Raw genomic sequence first — 11,037 nt, forward strand, 5'->3', positions numbered from 1 at the left:
GCTGCTGCATAAATTATGTAATATGCCAGGGAGATATGTATACTGTAGCTAAGAAAGTAATACTAAGTGTATGTTGTGTAGTAATCTGTTAGTAGCCCATGTGCCTCATGCTAATAATTTGGTCCCTTTTCCCCTCTTAATTTGCTAACTGTTCTGACTTGGTGGTGCATGTCCACATGTAGCATAAAGCCTATTTTAGCAAAATGTAATCATTGAATATTGTAAGAGCTTTCATTGTCTGCTTATATGACCCCTTTATTTATCCTACGGTTCTGACTTGGTTTACAGGGAGAATACTGTAAGAATGGCCCATGTTCTGAATTCTGTCACTGTACATTTCAAAAGTTCTGAACAAATAGTTATATTGACAACGTCTGTCCTAGCTCGCTCATAAATGTCTTAATCGAAATTACGGATTGCCTCTTATCAACTCGTCGTTCCCTTATGCCATAGTTTGTACATCTCAATTGTCAGTAGAAACCACCTTTGTTTAAACAAGTCAGCTATATCAGCTATGTTTTAACTGTATCGATGCCTGACAAGGCTCCGCTGATAGCCAGGTGATCGCCCACCCGTAGCACGTGCTCCAGCAGGTATATCTCACTGGTCACCCCCAAAGCCAATTCCTCTTTGGCCGCCTTTCCTTCCAGTTCTCTGCTGCCAATGACTGGAATGAACTGCAAAAATCACTGAAGCTGGAGACTCATATCTCCCTCACTATCTTTAAGCACCAGCTGTCAGAGCAGCTCACAGATCACTGCACCTGTACATAGCCCATCTGTAAATAGCCCATCCAACTACCCCATCACCATACTGTATTTATTTATTTATCTTGCTCCTTTGCACCACAGTGTCTCAACTTGCACATTCATCTTCTGCACATCTACCACTCCAGTGTTAAATTGCTATATTGTAATTATTTCGCCACTATGGCCTATTTATTGCCTTACCTCCCTTATCCTACCTCATTTGCACACACTGTATATAGACTTTTTCTACTGTATTATCGACTGTATGTTTGTTTATTCCTTGTGTAACTCTGTGTTGTTGTATGTGTTGAACTGCTTTGCTTTATCTTGGCCAGGTCGCAGTTGTAAATGAGAACTTGTTCTCAACTAGCTTACCTGGTTAAATAAAGGTTAAATATATATTTTTTTAAATAAGGTGTTGGGACTGCTGTTGGGACAGCTTTATGTAGGCCCTAACAGTTTATGGTCACTGTTTGTCACTGTTATAGTGCACTTAATGTATTGTTTAGTGTAGTGTAGTGGCTTTGCTGGCATGAATAATTATATATATTTTTTGCTCCACCAAGATTTACATGCTCAAATCGCCACTGATAATAATCTATAATGAACCTTTGGCTGATCAGTGGGCAACGGCTGGTCCCCTTACCAAGAAGGAACGGCCCAGTTTTCTGATTGGCTGAGCTGAGCACGCAAACTCACACTCAAAGTCAACCGCGGCATCAGCAAATAGACCTGATCCGACTAGGACATCAGTTAGACAGCCAAGATCATGGATTGTGAAATGCGGAAAGGGTGAATATAAACTTAGAAAGAGCACATTCTACATTGTCACCTCCCTCAAAACTGCCTATTTTTTGGCTGCTACAACCATGATTTGCTCACACAATAACGTGCATTATCCTCATGATTCCTGTAATGAAAGTGTCTGCCCTGCCCCTTTTCCTGTTTCGATGGGGTATGCTGCTGTGTTGAGCCAATCACCCATTCGCATGAGAGAAAAAAATGCGTTCTGATGGTGTAACAGTTCAAAATGCAATTGTGGGAAAAACATTTGGAAGCTTCGTCCTCTTGTCCCTGTCGAAGCAAGGAAGGTCTCAGCTTTCTCTATATATGATTTTTATTCCTATAACTTTCAATATTCAGCTTAATAGCAACTATTTTACAACAAAGATATTTGATTTGGCTTTGAGATATTGAGCAGCACACACACAAAATGTGCACCGGCCATTGGGAGGGCATAGGCCAATAGGTCTAAATATATAACAACTATAGTATAATTGTCAACCCAAAATTCATGTCGATCACTGGATTAGGTTACACATCCAAAATATCTTGAGTCATGCATTACTGCTTGGACGTGTTAGATTAAACATTTCTTTATTACCCCAGTAGACTATTTATTACACTTCTTAATAAAGCCCTATGATTCATTTATAAGATGATTACTCATGAATTGTGTCTGACCAAATCACCATATCATGGACTAGTGCCACCAACTGTCAAAATTAGAGGCACCAGTGACAGCAGAGGAAAATGTTAGTCTGGAACCCTGTAGTACTTAACACTTAGGGTACACACTAAAAATAAAAGATTCCAGGAAGATCTTTTACGGGTTCTTCACATTGAAACTGTGGGGGAACCTCTACAAGTTCTTTGAAGAGAACCCCCTTTAATGGTTCCTCGAATAACCATTTTTACCTCGCCCATTATAAATCAGCATAACAATAACAAAAACCTTTATTTGTCAGTGTTTATTATGATTTTAGTGGCAAAGCAGAATTCAAAATATGAGGTAAACTCCCAGCAGAGCTCCAAGTTCAATCAGTATATGCTCTTTCGTGTTAATGTGTTGATATCCTTTGTATCCATAGCCAGAATGATTTTGCAGTGCATGGTGATCAAACAGGTTTCCAGTTATGTTCATCAGCAGTGTAGGAAGGGTGAAGTCTGTGAACACAAAAATAATAATTATACAGATGATGCACATGACAGTAATCATACCTTTTTTTTGTGGTAAATGTGAATGAAAAAACTGTTCACTTTTGACAACGGTTTTCATACATATACCTTGTCCATAATGTAGAGACCTCTGTGATCTTCATTGAAGAGGTCTGGGAGGAGGAAGATGGCTGCTATGACTGAGTCCTATAAGGTTTTAGAGAAACCATTAATAGAAATGAGATGATAGTCTACATGTAATCTGCATAACGCTATGTGAAAAATCAATATCAATTGTACATACCTTTGTGTGCCTCCTCGTCAGTATAGGGTTAGAGCATTGGGCCAGTAACCGAAAGGTTGCTGGATTGAATCCCTGAGCTGACAAGGTAAAAATCTGTCGTTCTGCCCCTGAACAAGGCAGTTAACCCACTGTTCCCTGGTAGGCCGTCATTGTAAATAAGAATTTGTTCTTAACTGACTTGCCTAGTTAAATAAAGGTTACATTGAAAAAAAAGCTACAGACACAGAAATAAGTGGGCAGTTCAGTCATCTGTGCCCAATACAGCTATAGCCGTCAACACCTCTTGATTGACATCCATTAAAGTGTGCCAAACACAGCCATTTGCACAAATATGAAAAGATTGATGTTATCATCATGAAACAATATCAATTTAGATAATACAAGAAACCTTACCTTAAATTGAAGAGATCTTAAAAATGTTAAGTGCCTGCACCTGCTGTTTTCTAAAATTCAAATCCACATTTTCAGTTGGGCAATTAGGTTCCTGCAAGAACCCCCAAGAACTAAGGAGGTACCTTGATGAACCCCACCTCCTATGGGGTTCTCGGAAGTACCTTTTGGGAGGATTCTTCAGTGCCAAGAACCCTAAGCGTGTTAACCCTCGCAGGGCTGTCAACCCAGACGGCATCCCAAGCCATGTCCTCAGAGCATGCGTAGATCAGCTGGCTGGAGTGTTCATGGACATATTCAATCTCATTGTAGAATAATAGTGAAGAGATCAGCACTCTGAAATAACACGTATGGAATCATGCAGTGACCAAAAAGTGTTAAACAAATCAAAATACATTTTATATTTGAGATTCTTCAAAGTAGCCACTTTTTGCCTTGATGACAGCTTTGCACACTCTTGTCCTCCTTGTTCCGCTGTGAAAGGACCGCCCCTGCTCAAGTGTCCGAGGCTGGGACTTGCGGGTTAGGACCGTGAGAGGCGCTGCCACCACACCAAAGTTGCATATAAAACACCTGTAAAAATTGGCAAACCCGAGGAACCGCTGGACCTGCTTTAGTGAGGTGGGATGGGGCAAGTCGGCGACCGCCTCAACCTTTACAGGGTCCATTTGGTAGAGAACTGATTCAACATATCCCTAACAGTGTCATTGACCAATGCTTGAAAGACTGTCGGTGAGTTCGATAATCTGAAGGGCATGACTAAATACTCATAGTGACCAGTAGGGGTGTTAAAGGCAGCTTTCCACTCATCTCCCTCCCTGATAGTCACCAGATTGTTAGCGTTGTGGAGATCTAGTTTGGTGAAGAATTGGGCACCTTGGGCCAATTCCAAGACAGCGGACGTCAGGGATAGGGGGTAACGATTCTTGATCGTAATCCGGTTCAGCCCTTTGTAATCGATGCAAGGACGCAGGCCTCCATCCTTCTTACCCACGAAGAAGAAGCCTGCACCAACTGGGGATGTAGAGGGGCGAATGAAACCTGCCTCCAGCGACTCCCGGATGTAATTATCCATGACTGTTGCTTCAGGGGTCGAGAGGGAGTACAGACGGCCCGGGGAGTTGTGGAGCCGGGTAAGAATTCTATGGTACAGTCGTATAGACCATGGGGGGAAGGGTGGTGGCTTGCCTCTTACTGAAGGCCTTCCGGAGGGGAGAGCGGAGAAGTCTTGGTCTTAAATGGATGCAGGAGGACACGACGAGGCTCCAGTCTAGTAGGTGTCCCATGGACCAGGAGAATAGTGGGTTATGTAGCGCTAGCCAGGGGTACCCTAGGATAAGGGGGTTCTCAGGAGCAGTGATCAAAATAAGTGGTTCACCCCAACCTGCAGTAGAATGGGCTTGGTCTAATATTCCATCTGACCGGAGCCAATGGGATGGGACACTTCACGCAGGGGATTTGTAATTCTCTGGCAAGGTCCTGATCAATGAACTTATCCGCGGCCCCGGAGTCCATGAAGGCTTGAATCTTGTGCTGACGGTTGTCCCAGTGGAAGGTTGCGGGTAGTGACAGATAGTGACTGGGTACCCGGGAGGTAACTACACAGCTCGTCAGGGTCTCCCCTTGTCCTGGCGAGCCCTGGTGTTTCCCGTCTGCTCTGGGCATGTAGCACGGAGATGACCGAGACCTCCCGTGTATAGGCAACAGCCTTCGCACATGCGCCTGTTGGCTCAGACATGTGCGTCCCAGTTGCATGGGCTCCTCAATGCTCTGTTCGGGGGGCTTGGAGTGCTCAAGAAATCAGGATACTGGGGTGGTGTCAAAAAGGCACTGTCTCACGCGTTCTCGGAGGCGGTTGTCGATCCAGATTGCCAGCATTATCAGGGACTCAAGGTCCTCTCCCAGTTCCGGAGAGGCCAGTTCATCCTTGATGGAGTTGGTGGAAAGCGGTGAACAGGGTCTCCGTATTCCACCCACTCTTGGCGGCGAGGGTGCGGAACTCAATGGCGAAGTCAGCCATTGGTCTCGCCCCTTAGAGGATGTTGAACAGTCGGCTGGCCGCTTCTTGTCCGCTGACTGGGTGGTCGAAGTCTCGTCGCAGATCGGCAATTAAAGCTAATATGGAGCTGCAGGATGGTGGCTTCTGTTCCCACACTGCCGTTTTTTTGCATTTTGTGTAACTTATTTGTATCTTATTGTGTACATAATGTTGTTGTTACCGCCTCTTATGACCGTAAATAACTTCTGGACATCAGAAAAGCGATTACTCACCACGGACTGGAAGAAACTTTTTCCTTTAACGATTCCGACAAGACAGATATCCTGCTTTCACTGGAACAGGCCCAGATCCACGCCTTTTGCGTGAAGAAATGACGCCGGAAAAGGGGGCGCAGATTGGGGATCCTTCTGAGAATCCGGAGGCGAGTGAGTAAACTCCCAATGCCTTCCATTCTTCTTGCTAACGTGCAATCATTAGAAAATAAAATTGATGGCCTAATATTAAGATTATCCTACCAACGGGACATTAAAAACCGCAACATCTTATGTTTCACCGAGACGTGGCTGAATGAAGAAAAGGACAATATAGAGCTGGCAGGATTTTCCATGCACCGGCAGAACAGAGACGCTACCTCTGGTAAGACGAGGGGTGGGGGTGTGTGTCTTTTTGTCAATAACAGCTGGTGCGCGATGTCTAATATTAAAGAAGTCTCGCGGTATTGCTTTCCTGAGGAATAGTACCTTATGATAAGCTGTCGACCGCACTATCTACCAACAGAGTTCTCATCTGTATTATTCGTAGCCGTCTATTTACCACCACAAAGCGAAGCTGGCACTAAGACCGCTCTCAACCAACTCTATAAGGCCATATGCAAAGTAGAAAATGCTCACCCAGAAGCGGTCCTCCTAGTGGCCGGGGACTTTAATGCAGGCAAACTTAAATCAGTTTTACCAAATTTTTACCAGCATGTCACATGTGCAAACAGGGAGAAAAAAAATCCTAGACCACCTTTACTCCACACACAGAGATGCAGAGATGCTGTTTAAAATGGCGCCGAAAGAAATGGCAGCAGTTTTACGGGCGCCCAACCAAATGTGCTATTATGTATGGTTTTTTGCGTTATTTGTAACTTATTTTGTACATAATGCTTCTGCAACCGTATCTTACGGCAAAATAGAGCTTCTGGATATCAGGACAGCGATCACCCACCTCGGATTAGACAAAGATGTTTTCTACAACAAGGAGGACGCACAAGACATTCTCCAAACACCCGACAGGGCCGACATCCCCGTTATTTGCAAGAGGATGCGACGCAGGTACAGAGGACAAAGAGCCTGGTCAGGACCCGGAGATGGCGAGTGGGAAAGCTGCCATTACCGTCAATATTACTCGCCATCGTGCAATCATTGGACAATAAATAAGACGAGGCACAATCACGAATATCCTAACAACGGGACATCAGAAACTGTAATATCCTATGTTTCACGGAATCGTGGCTGAATGATGACATGGATATTCAGCTAGCTGGATATACGCTGCAACGGCAAGATAGAACAGCACACTCCGGTAAGACAAGGGGGGTGGTCTGTGCGTATTTGTAAACAACAGCTGGTGCACGAAATCTAAGGAAGTCTCTAGATTTTGCTCACCTGAAGTAGAGTATATTGTGATAAATTGCAGGCCACAATACTTGCCTAGAGACTTTTCAGCTATACTTTTCGTGGCTGTTTATTTACCACCACAGACAGATGCTGGCACTAAGACCGCACTCAGTCAGCTGTATAAGGAAATAAGCAAACAAGTAAACCACTCACCCAGAGGCGGCACTCCTAGTGGCCGGAGACTTTAATGCAGGGAAACTTAAATCAGTTCTTCCAAATTTCTATCAACATGTTAAATGTGCAACCAGAGGGAAAAAAATTCTAGATCACCTGTACTCCACACACAGAGACGCATACAAAGCCCTCCCTCGCCCTCCATTTGGTAAATCCGACCACAGCTCTATCCTCCTGATTCCTGCTTACAAGCAAAAATTAAAGCAGGAAGCACCAGTGACTCGGTCTATAAAAAAGTGGTCAGATGAAGCAGATGCTAAACTACAGGACTGTTTTGCTATCACAGACTGGAACATGTTCAGGGATTCTTCCGATGGCACTGAGGAGTACACCACATCAGTCCCTGGCTTTATCAATAAGTGCATCGAGGATGTCGTCCCCACAGTGACTGTACGTACATACCCCAACCCGAAGCCATGGATTACAGGCAACATTCGCACTGAGCTAAAGAGTAGAGCTGCCGCTTTCAAGGTGCGGGACTCTAACGCGGAAGCTTACAAGAAATCCTGCTATGCCCTGCGACGAACCATCAAACAGGCAAAGCGTCAATACAGGGCTAAGATTAAATCATACTACACCGGCTCCGACACTCGTCTTATGTGGCAGGGCTTGCAAACTATTACAGACTACAAAGGGAAGCACAGCCGCGAGCTGCCCAGTGACACGAGCCTACCAGACGAGCTATGCTCGCTTCGAGGCAAGCAACACTGAGGCATGCATGAGAGCATCAGCTGTTCCGGACGACTGTGTGATCACGCTCTCCGTAGCCGACGTGAGTAAGACCTTTAAACAGGTCAACATACACAAGGCTGTGGGGCCAGACAGATTACCAGGACGTGTGCTCCGGGCATGTGCTGACCAACTAGCAGGTGTGTTCACTGACATTTTCAACATGTCCCTGATTGAGTCTGTAATACCAACATGTTTCAAGCAGACCACCATAGTCCCTGTGCCCAAGAACACAAAGGCAACCTGCCTAAATGACTACAGACCCGTAGCACTCACATCCGTAGCCATTACGTGCTTTGAAAGGTTGGTAATGGCTCACATCAACACCATTATCCCAGAAACCCTAGAGCCACTCCAATTTGCATTCTGCCCAAACAGATCCACAGATGATGCAATCTCTATTGCACTCCACACTGCCCTTTCCCACCTGGACAAAAAGAACACTTATGTGAGAATGCTTTTCATTGACTACAGCTCAGCATTCAACACCATAGTACCCTCAAAGCTCATCACTAAGCTAAGGATCCTGGGACTAAACACCTCCTTCTGCAACTGGATCCTGGACTTCCTGATGGGCCGCCCCCAGGTGGTGAGGGTAGGTAGCAACACATCTGCCACGCTGATCCTCAACACTGGAGCTCCCCAAGGGCGCATGCTCAGTCCCCTCCTGTACTCCCTGTTCACCCACGACTGCATGGCCAGGCACAACTCCAACACCATCATTAAGTTTGCAGATGACACAACAGTGGTAGGCCTGATCACCGACAACGACGAGACAGCCTATAGGGAGGAGGTGAGTACTAGCAGTGTGGTGCCAGGACAACAACCTCTCCCTCAATGTGAGCAAGACAAAGGAGCTGATCGTGGACTACAGGAAAAGGCGGGCCGAACAGGCCCGCATTAACATCGACGGGGCTGTAGTGGAGCAGGTCGAGAGTTTCAAGTTCCTTGGTGTCCACATCAGGAGACTGAAAAGATTTGGCATGGGTCCCCAGATCCTCAAAAGGTTCTACAGCTGCACCATTGAGAGCATCCTGACCGGGTACATCACCGCCTGGTATGGCAACTGCTCGGCATCTGACCGTAAGGCGGTACAGAGGGTAGTGCGAACGGCCCAGTACATAACTGGGGCCAAGCTTCCTGCCATCCAGGACCTATATAATAGGCGGTGTCAGAGGAAAGCCCAGAAAATTGTCAGAGACTCCAGTCACCCAGTATAGAGTGTTTTCTCTGCTACCGCAAGGCAAGCGGTACCGGAGCGCCAAGTGTAGTACCAAAAGGCTCCTCAACAGCTTCTACCCCCAAGCCATTAGACTGCTGAGCAATTCATAAAAATTGCCACCGGACAATTTACATTGACCCCCCCCCTCTTGTACACTGCTGCTACTCGCTGTTTGTTTGTTACCTATGCATAGTCACTTCGGCCCCACCTACATGTACAGATTACCTCACACTGACTCGGTACCGGTGCCCCCTGTATATAGCCTCGTTATTCTTATTGTGTTACTTTTTATTATTACTTTTAATTTTAGCCTACTTGGTAAATATTTTCTTCTTCTTGAACTGCACTGTTGGTTAAGGGCTTGTAAGTAAGCATTTCACGGTAAAGTCTACACTTGTTGTATTCGGTGCATGTGGCAAAAAAAGTTTGATTTGATAAATTGGACACACCTGAGTGTCATTAATGTCTCTAGGATGGTCTAATAGGATAAAATGCCAGGGCTGAATTCTTGTCCAAGTCCATCCCTGACGGGAAGTCAATTCAGCCCCAATGTCATTTACCTTAGAAGGTGGATACTGTATTAAAAAATATTAGGACTTACAATGTAGTTGCAATAATGTTACTAATTGAAATTGGTTTTCTAGCAAATGCATATGTATTATAAACAAATCAAACTGTTAGCTCATTATCGATCCCCTGCTTAGGATATGTATTACATAAAGTTGTAGCTCTACTGCAACATAGAGGACAATATTATCTAGTACTTGATGTGTGCATACTGTTTTTTATATGTCACAAACTTTACAGAATCAAGTCTTGTACCGCACCTCTACACACTCTAGGTCTCTCCACTCCTCTATTCTGTAGTATTACAGAACCAGTTCTACAACTTGGTCTGTAGCATCAACAGGAAGGGCGGGTCAGAGCATGTACTATCGGCATGATTCAAACTCAGTTTGCTGAGGGATTATTAGAATGGGTTAGATATGGGTACAAGTTTAGGATCTTAGCTTGAGCCAGTTTGCTATAGAAGGAAAATAATCCTGCAGCAACAGGAAATGTGCATTATTATGTGGATTATAATTAATGGCCATTTTTGTAGGGGTTGATATATTCTTCATAAGAGAAAATCAAGTCTGAAATTTCAACGTGGAAATTACGAACTTCAGAAGCCTTTTTAAACCTCAAATACACTACACGTTTTAAGATATCCTGCAAAAGAGTGGGCAAATTAAGATCCTACCTCTGTAGTGACAGGACTACACAAAAATGACCTTCTCCTATTCACATGAAATTGTTACAGTGGGTGTGTCAGTTTTACGGAGAACTCAAGGGGGTGTTCCAAGGAATTCATGTCATTGAAGTGATTTCATGTCATGTTTAGTGTGAAAAACCTTGAAAACCATTTAGGATCATAATCGTGTTTTTGTGAGGTATGGCTGAGAGATACGGAGACACTTTTCCATGACGTGCATACTTTAATCAAATTTGAAATATAAACAAAAACATGTTGATATATTGTCTTTTGATACAAAACCGGCATAGCAGTAGACGTTAGCAGGGAATAAAAGAGAAGCAAGTCAAAAAGAAAAAAAGACCTGTGCGCAAAAGTGAAGGAAACCAAGTCTAGTATTATACAGTGAACCTTTACATTATGTTTAGGATACACAACAGCACAGCTTTGATTGCTCTTAAAGGTTTGGTGAGGGCAGGGCACACAATGGTTCCAGGCTCTCAGGTTAGCCATGGTTAGGCATTGTCACTTTTCTGCAGATAGGTGATGATTCCAAAATAGCTATCAATTGTTCTTCTGAATCTGCTGTGTCCCAATTCTATACTACCAGACATCGTGTGGGATTCTACTCCATCGA

The sequence above is a fragment of the Salvelinus namaycush genome, chromosome 16 (genome assembly GCF_016432855.1).
Source record: "Salvelinus namaycush isolate Seneca chromosome 16, SaNama_1.0, whole genome shotgun sequence".
In the NCBI taxonomy this organism is placed as follows: Eukaryota; Metazoa; Chordata; class Actinopteri; order Salmoniformes; family Salmonidae; genus Salvelinus; species Salvelinus namaycush.